At 40.2% G+C, this 13,723-nt stretch overlaps 1 protein-coding gene across 5 annotated transcripts in view; it reads right to left on the reverse strand.

Moving 5' to 3' along the window:
- Window positions 1–13,723, reverse strand: part of DISC1 (DISC1 scaffold protein) — a 176,096-nt gene that overhangs the window by 39,869 nt on the left and 122,504 nt on the right. Inside the window, exon 11 of one of the 5 annotated variants that reach the window (XR_010027114.1) lies at window positions 1,184–1,264. The exons of the other annotated variants lie outside the window; for them this stretch is intronic. The gene's annotated coding sequence lies outside the window, so the exon portion shown is untranslated. The remainder of the gene's footprint in view (window positions 1–1,183; window positions 1,265–13,723) is intronic. 5 annotated transcript variants of the gene reach the window in all.

Genomic DNA, 13,723 nt, shown 5'->3' on the forward strand with positions numbered 1-13,723 from the left:
CCTTAAAAAAAAAACCAAAACAGCTGAAGTTTTACGCATTGTTTTATTACACAGCATCAAAGCAAGCATACTGATTCTAAACTGAAGGGGCAATAGGCCCAGCAGTCACCAGAGCTCATAATAACATGAAAAAAGATTGGCCTTGATACTTTAAGAGACTATATAAAGAGTAGGGAGAGTCACAAAGCACACAGCACCAGACCACCCACCTGTGCAGTGTGCAGCCCCAGGTCTGGAAGCAGCCTCCTGGCCTTCCAACTTCTGCCCTGCATGTACCACCTCTGCAGTAACCATAGGCTAGGTGCAGATCCCCTATCACAGGTTTGGTTACTTTTCCACAAATGATTCAAAAGCTACAAATGATTGGAGTGCACTAAATGGAATTTTAAATTGGCTGCAGAAAACCAGGGAGAAAACCATTCCTACATTCTCACTTCAGGAAAATCTGTGCTCAAATGAAACACTCTCTCTGCTTTACACTGCTGACATAAATAAGCCAACTTGCCCCAGAAAGGTTTTCTCCATTGCAGACAGTTAAGTTTATTTTTAAACTTTATTTAAAAATAGCTAGGACATGGACTCATGCGCAATTTCCAGCTCCAGAGTGACTGTATAGTGCCACTTCTGGAAGAATGCTGGAGATCTTCACTGATAACATCCTCAGGGGATGACGGCTCCTGAACTCTCCTATAGGAAAGTGAAGGTTGAATTTTCCTCTCCCATTCCATCACATGGATAGGACCATCCTGTTCTCCTTGCTTCTCTGCAGCTGCCAGAATCATTGTTTACACTTTGTTAGACAACTTACTAACTACTTTAGCATTGAAAGTATCATCTCTTTTCCAAAACCCATGAGAAAAGTTTCCTTTCACTTTCTATTCCTATCTCTCTTGCATTCTTTACTAAGCAACTGGGGAGGAATGAAGGGGAAGGCAGAGGTATCAGAGAGCAATCTGCTTACATTTTCTCCTACCTGGTTCTCCTCTCTGCCTGTTTACCACCTATTATTTCAATCCTCTGCTGACCATCTGTTCAACCTCCCTGCTCCAACAACGAAAAAAAAATTCCTTTTTTCCTTTCTCCTCACAAAGCAAAGCCTGAACATCAAGGAGAGCCATGTGTCCAGCTTGTCCTCTGTAGATTGTCAGCAGTCACAAGACATCATCTGGAAATCATTACTCACCCGAACACGGCAACCAGACTCAACATGTGCAAAGGCACCAGAAGAGTTCAAACTCGTTACTTGAATTGCCACAAGTTTTTCCTGGAAGTAAGATTTATTTTAACACTGTTAGATAAGATAAAAAGACCCAGAATGAGCCCTTTATACAGCTATCCAAGACAAACAACAGAGAACAATTAAGGCTTTATGCACAGGCTAAGCTCCATGACAATTACTGACAACACCTAATGCCTATGTTATGAAAGGCAGGAACAGGTCAAACATTTTTGTCTGACAGACAAACTATAAAACAAGTGAAATCACAATTCAATTTTTGACTTAAGAGGATACTTTACAGCTAATATGGATGATCCATAGACCACAGGACATGTCACGGCCATTCAACAACATCAAGGCTCCTAAAAGACACAGGAGCTGGTTTCAGGCAGCTGTTCTGCTGAACTTCCATGTACGCAGTCTTACACCTAGTGCTTTAATACCTAAATTGCAACTAAAAAGTTATATTAAATTACTAACCCACTTTGGCGTTTTAATTGAAGGTCACAAAGGAAAGATGAGCAAAGATTTTTCTCAATCACTCTAAACCCTGCAGAAATTTTTTTCTAAAAGGACTCTGCAAAATTTCATGCTAGTCTTAATGCTGCGGATTATTCTTTTCCTATCTCAACATGCTTGCTAGTCAGGCCATACAAATTAGCAAGAACCCAGGCACCTACAGAGAAAGACAGCCCGAAGTCAGAGGATAAAATATGTTTTTACTTCAACAGATACAATTAAATATTTGAGAAACTGTGTTCAAAATTTCTTTATAGAAGAAAACCCCATCATTGCAACACAGAAAAAAAAAATAGAAAACTGGAATTTGCCCCCAAATGCTGCTGTAGAATCTGGTTACTAAAAGAGATTAAAGGGAGAGCAGCATACAAGCATAAGAGCTTTGAAAAGTAACAAAAAAAACTGGAAAAAAAGTGAAAAAATAACTGAAAAGCCAACGCTCTTACTGACAAAGGAAAATCACAAACAGTTACCTTCATGGTAGAACAAATTGCTACTAAGACATCAGTCCTTCAGATAATTTTAAAGAAAGCAAAGTAGAGCTTCAAGGTATATACTGAAGGTTAGAAGTAATACAAATTGCAACAGTGATGAGAAAGAATATTCAGAATTCTAAGCTATTTTTTAACAACCTTGAAATGACATCAAATAAAACAGGGACTTCCTGCACCAAGGCTTACAAACGATACCTGCAAATAGCTTATGTTTTTTGTGCTGCTGTTCTCTCCAAGGATCTAGAACAGGTGTTGAAACTTCAGAGAAGCAGCAATTTCTTTTTCAGAAAATAGCTGACGATACCATGATACAGAGAAGCAGTGTCCCACATACATGGAAGTTTTCAGAAACTCATTTTAAACTATTTGACCACTGTTGGCTGTACCAGTCACCCTTTCTGAAATGCGATTACAGGGCTTCCAAACAAGAAAAAATGTGAAGCTGCTAGCAGAGAGGTTGAGCAGAGCCTGTTCTGCAGCCATTTCAGGGACAAGAGAGCTTTAATATACTACTTTCCTTAATCCCTAATAATCTTTGCCCTAGCTGCTTCCTCCTGACATTATGCAACCTGCACATAACGGCATATGAGTTTCATTAAACCCACAAGCAATGTTTGGCTATGCCTGACATATCAATGTAAACATGATGCTTTTGACCATGAACATTCAGCGATGCCTTAAAAGCCTCTCTGCTCCTTACACACAAAGCTGGGGCAGAGATTTACACAATCTAAGTGGGAGAATTACTGCAGCTGAGCAAAACAGATGTACCTACAAGAATGTACGTGCGCTAAGTGCTTCTGCTAATCCTGAGCACCCAAAAGGGCAGAGTCACAGACACAAGGGCACACTGTTGAGTGGACAGATGTTTTTCTGAACTGCTTTCAAGACAGGATCATTAATTTAATTGGCTGACTTCAAAATGTTGTTTACACTGTAAATTTTTTGCGAGTTTTCTTATTAATTTCCTAGTGCAAAACTCTACTGCAGCAGAGCTCTTGAAAACAACAGCTTTAATATCTCTAAGCTAATGTGGTCACAACAAAGGCATAAGATTTCACCTAGGGTGATAAAGTGCACTTTATGAATTAGTTGTAAACAGCAATTTACACTGCATACTAAAAAAAGGGATTCCAATTACATTCCAATGGAAGACAAACACAAGCATATTTCATATTACCATGTAATCTTCACTGATCTACCCTCTCTTTCTTATCTTTTTTCCCTCAATACCCTCTTTGGTCATCAGAGCCAGGTATAAATCTACATCTTCCCCTTATCTGGATAAACTATAAAATATTTGAGCTCCCTGTAGCTTTTTGTGGTTTTTTTTTAAAGACAGAATTCATATTTAGCTTAGAAAGATGATGAAAAAAAGCAGCTCTATTACTATTCAAAATCTCTTTCTAGATTGAGGCAGACCATTTCAGCATCAATAGAAAATATTTTGTTTGAATTAAACCCTAAGACCTCTGTTTCTGTAATGTCCATAAAGTAAAGAAATTAATGGTCCTGCCCTTCATATTGAGTCTCTGCATTGCTATATTGTAAGTAGGATGACTGAACTCATTCTTCAAAGCAGCAGAATGCTCTAATGCAGTGGCCTTTTAAAAAAATCCCTGATAATAGCAATTTCTGTTGAAACTGACACCCTTTCTTGACTTTTGACTATGATTTTTTTTCTCATACATTTTATTCGCCATATGACCCAAGCTGTCTCCCTCCCTCCCTCCCTGACTCCTAAGCTGATGCTGTTTGTGTCATTTTCTCCACTGTTCTTTTTTTTTGGTTTCTACTCTGCCTTTCAAATTCCTCTTTTTCAGATTTTGTCAGCTTTGCTCTTTCACTTAAGCTGTAAATCATTCAATACCACAGGGAATTTTACTTCTGGTTTTGCTCTCTGTACCAAACTTGCAGTGTTTAAGCCACTTCTAGAAAAGAAAACTTTTAAGTACGAGCTAGTAAGGATTCCTGAGACAGCAGTTTGTGGACACTTTACTGGTCATTCTGGTGATGTTGAAACAACTTCCCAATAGCTGATGCAGACTCTTCTATAATAGCATAATTGAACATTTTCTAATACCAAATGTCCTTAGGTATGATTTCACATGCTTAGATGATGCAATCTTCATGACCTAAATTATTTTTCAAGTGTCACCTTGAAAAGAAAAATTTTAATTTCCTAAGTTTTGAAGACATGGTGCAGAAATCCAACTCTGGCAAAAACCAAGGTCCATATCTTCAGAACATCCCAAAACCTGCAGCAAGAACAGCATTATGAGGCTATTCCAAAAAGTCCAACATTAGGATTAGAATTATGCCTCCTCTCTTAACCTTCTCACTAAGGTGCAAGTGCAGCAGTAACTTCTCTTGGACACTCTCAGGACAAACTAATCAGCTCTACAGACAACACCCATCCATTTCTCACCACTCCTTCATGGAAAAGGTGCACAGGCAGATGGAATTGTCCACTGGCTGGACCACAACAAACCTGGGCTGTGACACCTAAGGAATGAAATTTTCTATGAGCCTCACAGCCTGAAAATAGAGAAGATGACTCAGGTTTCCTGCTCAGGTATCCAGTCTAATTATTGGACAGTTAACAGCTTAAGAGAGACAGTTTGCCCAGAAACCACTGGAGAAAAGAGAAGTGGAGGGAATCGAACAGGGGCAAAAAGTCAAATGACGAAGAGCAGGTTGAAAGGTGCTGCTGAAAAACTGAGCCCAAGGGAAACTCCACTGGTCTGCAGCAGATGAGCAGATTACAGCCAACTTTCTAGGGCACTCTGTTCAAGTGTGAGTAGAACCAAGTGGTACAGTTCACCACACTGGAGAATAATTTTTCAATTAAGCTGCTGCCTCTTTGCCTGGCTGACTGACTAATATGTCAGTTGAACAATTAGAGTGGGTTTTCCGTCATCTTCCCTCACAATTCAATGTTACACATTGGGACAAATTGCCCATCATCTAATAGAAGTGGACTTGTACCAGTCTGCATGTTTAGGCAAAATTGAGGAACATTCAACATTTTCCCAGCTTTAAGGTCCGCCATAGATTTTGCAGCTAACACCAGGTCTAGTTGTAGAAATGAGAAATGCTCACACAGCAAATGCTTCCACAGTGTTGGATTGCAAGAGGCTTTTTCAAAGCGCTGTTTGTGCATTTTAGCCATGAAACTTCCAGGGATATCAGCAGGAGTCACACAGCTAAATCCCCAAGCAACACTTTTGGAAGAAGACTTATATTTAAAGGAGGATTAGAAGAAAATACTTCTTAAGCCATTTTCCATGTAACATTATCAGTCTAAAATTTGGAGAAATACAGAATCATTTGGGGAAAATACATTATTCACTGGGTATCAATTTTTCCATCCAATTAGGCTGGGCAGCTACGCTGAGTATTTAACACACACTCTTGCTTCCCCCTTCCTTTCCACAGAGTGTATATGTTAAACACAAGTTAAGACTTCTGGGTTTTCAACTTTGTTGATTTTACATTCCTTCTGGGATTTAAAGTACTACTTTGTTTAATTATTTTTCCTCTACTCATCCACACTATTGAATGACAGTAATAATGAACTCAGAATCATTGTACAAATCCCAGTAGGAACCATTCACAGTTTGCTAATAGGACATTATATTTGCATTACCAAGTTCAGTTCAAAGCACGTTGTGTAAATTAGCTCTGAGGGTTACTACCATGAATCTAAAACCAGAACATCAGGTCAATTAGCACAGCTCCAAAGTACAGTATTTTGGGTGAAAACAGAAGGGGTATGATTAAAACTCTAGGAAATCCTCTTTTCAGCTAAGTGCTTCTGAAGAGAAGTCTGGTTTCACTTCTGGGAGAAACCAGAAGGCCTCAACTCACAGCAGTGTGGCTTGATGCCAGTGACCCTGATGCCTGATAAGCACTATTGACCTGTTCTAAAGAAGGGGTAAAATTAACTCCCAGGAGGTGTGGAAGTCCTCAGAATGCCACAGAGACACTTCCTTTCCCATCCAAATTAAAAGAACAGGTGAGTATGAGGAAGATATGGAGGATGTGTGAATTTAACATAGAATACATTGCTTAGATAAAAATGCAACTAATGCACAAAAGATACTCAGTTTCCTCCCCAAAAACAAACCCAGCATGTACCAACCCACAGCCAGAGACTAAAAAAATCACAGCTTAATAATGAAAGGAGGCCCACAACAAATTAGGCAAGGCATCAGCAACAACTTGTAGGACTATTTACTTTTAGGGCAGACTAACATACATGTATGCACACACAGACAAATATCGAAGCAGTTAATGAACTTCAGAGCCCACACAGCATCTTCGGACAAACTGCTGGAACAGGAGAATGCAGACACAACAGGAAAAGAGGTATCCTAATGAAGCTCTACCTCATGAGCCAGATAAAGTCAGAAGGCACCACCTAAAAAATGAATGGAAGGGCCAATGGATATTATTCTGGTCAAGTCTGTTAATTGGTCTAGATCCTTCAGTCAGTTCAGGTCAGTCTTATCAAGCCATCAAGTCAGTATATACCCCTGCCTGGTTATACCTCTGCCTGGCCAAAGATGATCTTAAGATTCATTCCTTGGAACATTTTGTGGTTAAGCTTCTAAAATTTTAGTGCAACTGCCTTGAAAGGCTGCTTATTCTGTAAATGCTAAAAAAAACCCCCACATCATTATTCTCTGCAGAAAGATATTTGAAATAACTGTTAGCCAACTTCAAAATTATTTTACCTTCAAACAAATAATGGGATATCAGATTACACAACAGAAGTCATTCAATGGACAGGCTTTATAGCCAACTGTAAAAAATGGTCATTCCTCACACAAGAAGATGGCTAGAGCTGAGACACAGAGGGGTATTTCATCATTAATATTTATAATTCTTCAATTTATTAGGCTGCAGCCTAATGGATCTATAGGGGCTGAACCAAGCAAAACTCCTCACAAGGCCTGAAGAAATTGCTGGGTTATGTACAGGACCAGTTAGAAAGGTATAAAAGAAGAGATAATGGGAAACAAATCTGGATGTTTTGAGTTGAGTACCTCCACAACATATTTTTGTGTCCATGTGCACGACCAGCTAAATAGCTGTAACCTCCTGGTGGGAAGTGGTGAGAATGAAAGGATTTGCTTAAGTGAGAAAACAGGACACAAATACATAACAGATTCCACCCTAGCTGCAATGCAAACTGATGTGTGAAACAGAAAATGGGCTTTTAGTGAATTATAAATAGCTGGCAAGGACTGAATACTCAGCTGGGCGAAAAATGCTTTATATGGAAGACACTAACACATGAAAGATCAGAAAGCATACGTAAATTGAAATAAAATGAATATGTTGTCAGAATACAAACAAATGAAAGCCGTATTTTGGAGAGTAAGCACTATAAGATGCTTACTACTGCATGACAACTCAGCCACAAAGAGAGATGAGCTAGAGTGCCCAGAAAAGTAAAAGATATTTGGTATAATAAGTGCTTCTGAAACTAGGTAGAATAACACAAATCAATTGACTGCTTATTGTATACCTGCTCAGTAGCACAGGAAAGCTTAGATTAGCCTTAGGAGCCTTAGATTACAAGCACAAATAAATTTGCAGAGGCAATGAAGCAATGTGTTACTCAAAGATTCAATAGGATCTACTATGAAAAAAAATCTCTATTTTAAAGGACTATTCAGCAGAATTTAAATTCTCCATTTTTTTTCAAATCAGCTTAGGAGTTGTTTTCTTTCCTCATTTCAATTACAACTGTTCTTTTCAGTTCACTGTTCTTTTCTATTGGGTTCTTCACGGCTAATGTTTCTTCCACCAGTTTTTATAATTAAAGAGGCAGAGAAATTCCCAAATATTTTGTCCTGAAGAAGAAGAAAAAAAGGACAATATTGTTCTGCCATCCTGCCTTTCTATATCCACACTGAAATATCAATTACAAGTTTTCTTTTAACACACACAGATCCAGAAACGTACCTGAATTTGTGTGAGACTTCTAGGTGCATCCACAAAGGGTCGGGGAAATAAGAGTGGGGAAATAAAGCCTATCTCTGCTTCCTCTGTGTTTAACATGATTCTGTCAGTCCATCATCTTCCTAATGAGCGGTGCAACTCTTATTCTTAATTGTGCATTATTCCCATTTTTAGCATTTTTAAAACTAAATTATCTAAGAGAAAAGATGTCCAAAGGGGAATCATACCCTAAGAAAATGCATTTGAATAGCAGCAATTAAATACTCACTTTCTAAAAAGTTGTGAGGCACAATTGCTTAATAATGATTCATTTCAAATGAACCCAGAGAAACGCAGATTTTTAATAACTTCATTCTCCTTGGTCTTCCCCAGAAGATATTTAAACAGGGCACACGACTGCAATCAGCAGCAGGAAGCCAGTCTTGCTTCACTAAAGCAAAATGGAGCATGTCAGCATAGGAAAATACAGCTTCCTACTTTGATTTCTGGCATTGCATCTTTGGTCAAAATATATTTTTTGTGAGAAGTTCCATGACATTTGGATAGCTACAATTCTTTGAAAAGCACTAACATATTTATGTTTTCATAATTATTTTTTATCAGAGCTTTGAGCACTTGTTCTCCCACCAAATCAGATGATCTGTAAGAGGTATTAGCCAGCCGAACCGGTCAAATTGATAGCTGGGGGCCAGTATGGTCATTTCACAGGACTCTGACACACAACTCCTGCCATATGAGGTTGTCACCTCTTCCTGCTGGGCTTCTTCACAGTTTACTAAAATCCATTCTCTGTGCTTTAAGGAGCTCTCCTCAACTTTTTCTGTCATGCCTTCCTTGAAAATCAGGAATCTCTGGTTCATGGAGTTTCTGGTCCAGAAGCACACTGGAGGCCAGCAGAGAGTGTACAGTGCCACCTCCTGCTCCACTGCCCTGAGCTCATGGCCACGCCAGCCCTCTGCTGCAGCCAGCCAGGCATTAAATGGTTCACCAGGTTCACATGGCACAACAGACCTGCCCAGCTTGCACAGTGCAAGGAGGAATGGGGAGACACTAAATTAGGGGGAATGAAAAGAAACCTTTGTGTCACCCTAAAAAATCACCTTTAGTTACTTAGTCTAGTAAGAATCACCTTTGATTAACCTTTTATCTTCCACCCTCCTTAGTTAAGGAACTAGCAACAAAAGCACTAAATGACACTGGATTTCCTTTATTTTATGTGCACAGTCTTAAGACTTCATAGTTCTGAGAGGCGTTAGTGTAATCTGCTATCTACTGGGCATGGGCAAGGCCACACAGATAAACCACATCCCACTTGTAACAAAAATAAAAGTAATTATCCTGCTTTGCCAATTATTTGAAGAATACTTGTTCTTTTGCCCTAAACTGCCCAAGAAATGGACTCTGCAGCTTCACTATTTGCCTACAGTGCTTCTTGTATTTACAGTGATTTCTAGGAAAACAATGCTACTCTCAAGTACATTTTTGTGATAGATTTTAAGTCTCCCTGAGGGCAATTTCACTCTTAGACATGACACAATACTGCAAACGTTCTTTAGACAGAGAAAAAATACACAGGCACCCTAATAAGCTATAAATCCTTTCCAAAAGCTTCTGCTGTCTTTTTAAGACTGAAATTATCTTTGTTGCTGTGGACTGGGTAATCATAGCATTCTAGATGTGGATGAAGGAACCAGATGGACAACAGAGAAAATAAAATCCTTCACTGTCCAAAAAAGTCTATTTCGGGGAAAAACTTCTTACAAAAAGCACAGAGGCAACAATGTACTTGGGGTATCCTGATGGGAATTCAAGCTGGGAACCACAAGCAGCTTCAGACCAAAGTGACAGCTTGTATGGCTGAACTGTATTTAAGGGCAAATCTCAGCCTCTTGCAAGCGTACTTTGTTCACTGCAATGGCTGAAATGAAATGAAGATTCTCATTTTTTCCTAATACAAAGAGCAGATTAAATGTCCTCTGGACTTGCCAGGACAGTTGATAGAAGACCCCTTTGGGATCTTTTTGGCAAAGAGAGAACAGCTCTCAGGCTACTTGGGCTTCTGCCCACGATTGGACGTTCTGTACCCAGCAGCCTGCAGATGATAGCTGCATGCACCATGAGGAATTCAGAGTGGGTCCCTCGGGGTCACTGCTGGGGCTGGCACTGTTCAGCATCTGTCAGCAATGCTGATGGTGGGATGGAGTGCTCCCTTACCAAGTTCACTGAAGACACCAAGCCTTGTGGTGCAGTCAATGCACTGCAGGGCTAGGATGGCGGCCAGAGGGACCTGGACAGGCTGGAGGGGTGAGCCCATGCAAACCCATGAAGTTCAACCAAGCACATTGCAAGGGCGCACACATAGGATGGGGCAATCACAGGCACACCTACATGCTGGGCAGGGAAGGTACTGAGAACAGCCCTTCCAACAAAGATTTTGGGGTGATGGTTGATGAACAACTCAACATGAGCTGGCAATGTGCGTTCACTGCCCAGAAAAGCAAGGAGTAAATTAGATATTAGGAAGAAATTCTTTACTGTGAGGGTGGTGAGGCACTAGAACAGGTTGCCCAGGGTGGCTGTGGATGCCCCAACCCTGGCAGTGTTCATGGACAAGGGTAAGGCCTTAAGCAGCCTGGTCTAGTGGGAGATGTCCCTGCCCATGGCAGGGGAGGTTGGGACTGCATGATCTTTAAAGTCCCTTCCAACTCTTAACATTCTTCAAATCACCCTGCCTTTAAATAAGTGCCATTTGCTGCTAGATCTCCAAAACTAAGTGATGCTCTTCACAGAGAGAGGAACTGTTTCACCATTTCAGTTACATGAACACAGACTCAGAAAGACATGGGTACTGTGTCAACATCAGGTGAGAGTACAGGGATCTGAATCCAAGTGTCCAACTGCTCAGTTTATTGCCCCAAACTGCACACTGCTTCAACAGACCCATAGCCTAAGACTATTAAATACAACCAAAAGTAAGGGTATTTCTAAAAGCATTATTGAGGTGAAAGCAAGTCCCATCCTCAGCTGGGAAAGAGGATACACTGCATGTTTCACCCCAGGTGATGGGCTGGATCACTGTGTCACCTGAAGGATCAGAAAGCTTCCAAAGTTCACTGGGGATACCCCTGCTATCAGAAATAGCCAGTGTTCAGGGAGATGGCTTTCCAGCCTCCAGCACTGGGATGCCCCACCCCTCACACCAAAGGACAGCTGGGCCACGCCAACAGTTCATGGAGGGCAAGGCACTCCAGGGTACAGATTTTATGACTTATTGTGATTGACAATGCCTAGCAAGGGAGCCCTCAAACTCTCCTCAAAGGGAGACTGTAACTTGCAGAAGTCAAAGCAAAAAGTTAATCAGCTGGTACATCCCACAGAAACAAACTCTAACTCCTTTCATCCTCTCAGCGAGGCTCTTCTTTTGACCTGCTTTTTTCCTCCTTTTTTTTTTTTTTTTTTTTTTTCCTACTTCCATTTACCCTTCTTCAAAAAGATTATCAACAAAGGTATTTCATCTATCTGCAGGCACAGCTTCAGTATCTGGACCAACTGTCTCTGTTGCTATAGAGCCAGTGTCAGCATGCAGCTTAACCCCAGAACCACAGGCAGAACATTTGCAGCTCAGGTGGGCTGGCGGGGAAGGCAGCCTTTGGGAAAGTGGACACGTTAAGGCGCACCTTAAACACAGGAACTGCTGCAGGGAGAGGGGTTAGAGGGTACCACAGTGCTTCATTCTGAATCCAACAGGTTCAAAGGATGGGAAGAGTCTGAGGAAAACAGTAAAACAGAAATTGGAAGATCCCATGCCACAAAACAATTTCCCTCTGTTCGTCATGGATATTTAGGGCTCTGCATCTTTGAAAGACTGGCTGATAAAAGTGATGTCAGCAAAATCCTGATTTAGCTGCATTACTTAATATGCTTCCAGCTCAGCACTACCATCCCCTCACAGACTGAAATGGCCAACACACACAAAGACTGACCTCAGTGTGAACAGCTGTCTCTGGTGCTGCATCAGCACAAACCATCACAGGCAAGTTACTTGCCATGGGGCATAACAGGGAACACCCAGTCCAAGCACAAGTCAAATGGCATTTCAATTAAAATATTATGATTATCTTTCTTCCTTTTGTTATCATTTTTTCACATTTCCCTTTATAATTTGGATAAAAATTCATCTGCCTACAAGCCAAATACTTTCAGGGTTTCCAGTAAAAACACAAAAAATATTAAGAGATCCCTCAAAAAGCCCCTTGGAAAACTTACCTCTGTTCCAAGAGACTTCAGCTAAATTGAAATATTTATAAATGAAACAGAAGAATGAAAAGAAAACCAGAACATCCTCAAGAATCAACACAACACAAAACACAAGGAGCAGGAAGGATCCACATTAGCAGAAACATTTTCACAACTGACACCTTCAAACTACCAAAATCCTCCAAAAATTCACAAACCAAGCTTCATATACAAGCTTCAAGCATTTCTGTGTCATCTAAGTGGGATATTCCTCCTAAGAGACAGAAAGTGCCCTCCTGCCAGAGAAAACGTGAACAATTGGAAAAATTAAAAATCGTTTATCCCATTACTCACCCTGTTGTTCATTTTTAGTAAGTTCAGTTACTAATTCTCTCATTGACAGCTTTGTATACTTTTTTCTGGTCATCTCCTGAGATCAGCACCTGTCAGTAGTTCCAGCTCTTGGGGAACAAAACTACAACTCTGAGACCTTCCTTTAATTCCTCTTTCTGCAAAATTAAACTTTTTATCTAATAATAATGGATTTTGAGTGTAACCTCCCACAGCATTCAGTGATGTTACCAAAGGTCTGCTTCAAAACAGCCCAAAATCATCAGCATATTGCATAGAAAATAATGATAATTGAAGACAGCATCATTTTAAACTATGGTCAGGAAAAAGGAGCAAAACTATGAACTTATAAAGAGACAAAAAAAAAATTAATTCCAGGATTTATAAGGATTCTCTTCTCTTTTCCATGAAGATTGTATCAAATTTGACCAAGAATGACAGAACAAATTATAGATGGGGTGAGGCATTGCAGATTGAATCAAACAGTTGAAATAGACAGTGCTCACAGTACTGCCACTGGAAAAAAGGAAGTGAAAATCTCTCTGCCTCAATCACAGCTCCTTTGTCCACCTGCATAAAACCCCCAGACAGAGTCTGGAAGCCTACTGCTTCAAGTCCTGATGAGCATTCACGGTTCACAGCAGGAAACTGGCACAAGAAGATGTAACAAGGAGAGAGCAAGGGGTCATAGGACTGAGCTCCTCTAATGACAGCCTGTGTGGAAGGGGAAGTCAAACACAAAATGAGGTTGTTCTGCAGCTCACCTGGGATATACAGAATTGGCTCAAAAGAGATAGCAAAGCTGTGACAAGAAGTTTTTTGTGTAACATCCTTCATGCTACTCTAATACAAGTAGTCACAGATGGATTTATGCTTATAATAACTTTAAAAAGTAGCAAGTCTTCATTTTCTTTACTGAGTAACTAATTTC

The sequence above is a fragment of the Melospiza melodia genome, chromosome 3, assembly GCF_035770615.1.
Source record: "Melospiza melodia melodia isolate bMelMel2 chromosome 3, bMelMel2.pri, whole genome shotgun sequence".
Lineage (NCBI taxonomy): Eukaryota > Metazoa > Chordata > Aves > Passeriformes > Passerellidae > Melospiza > Melospiza melodia.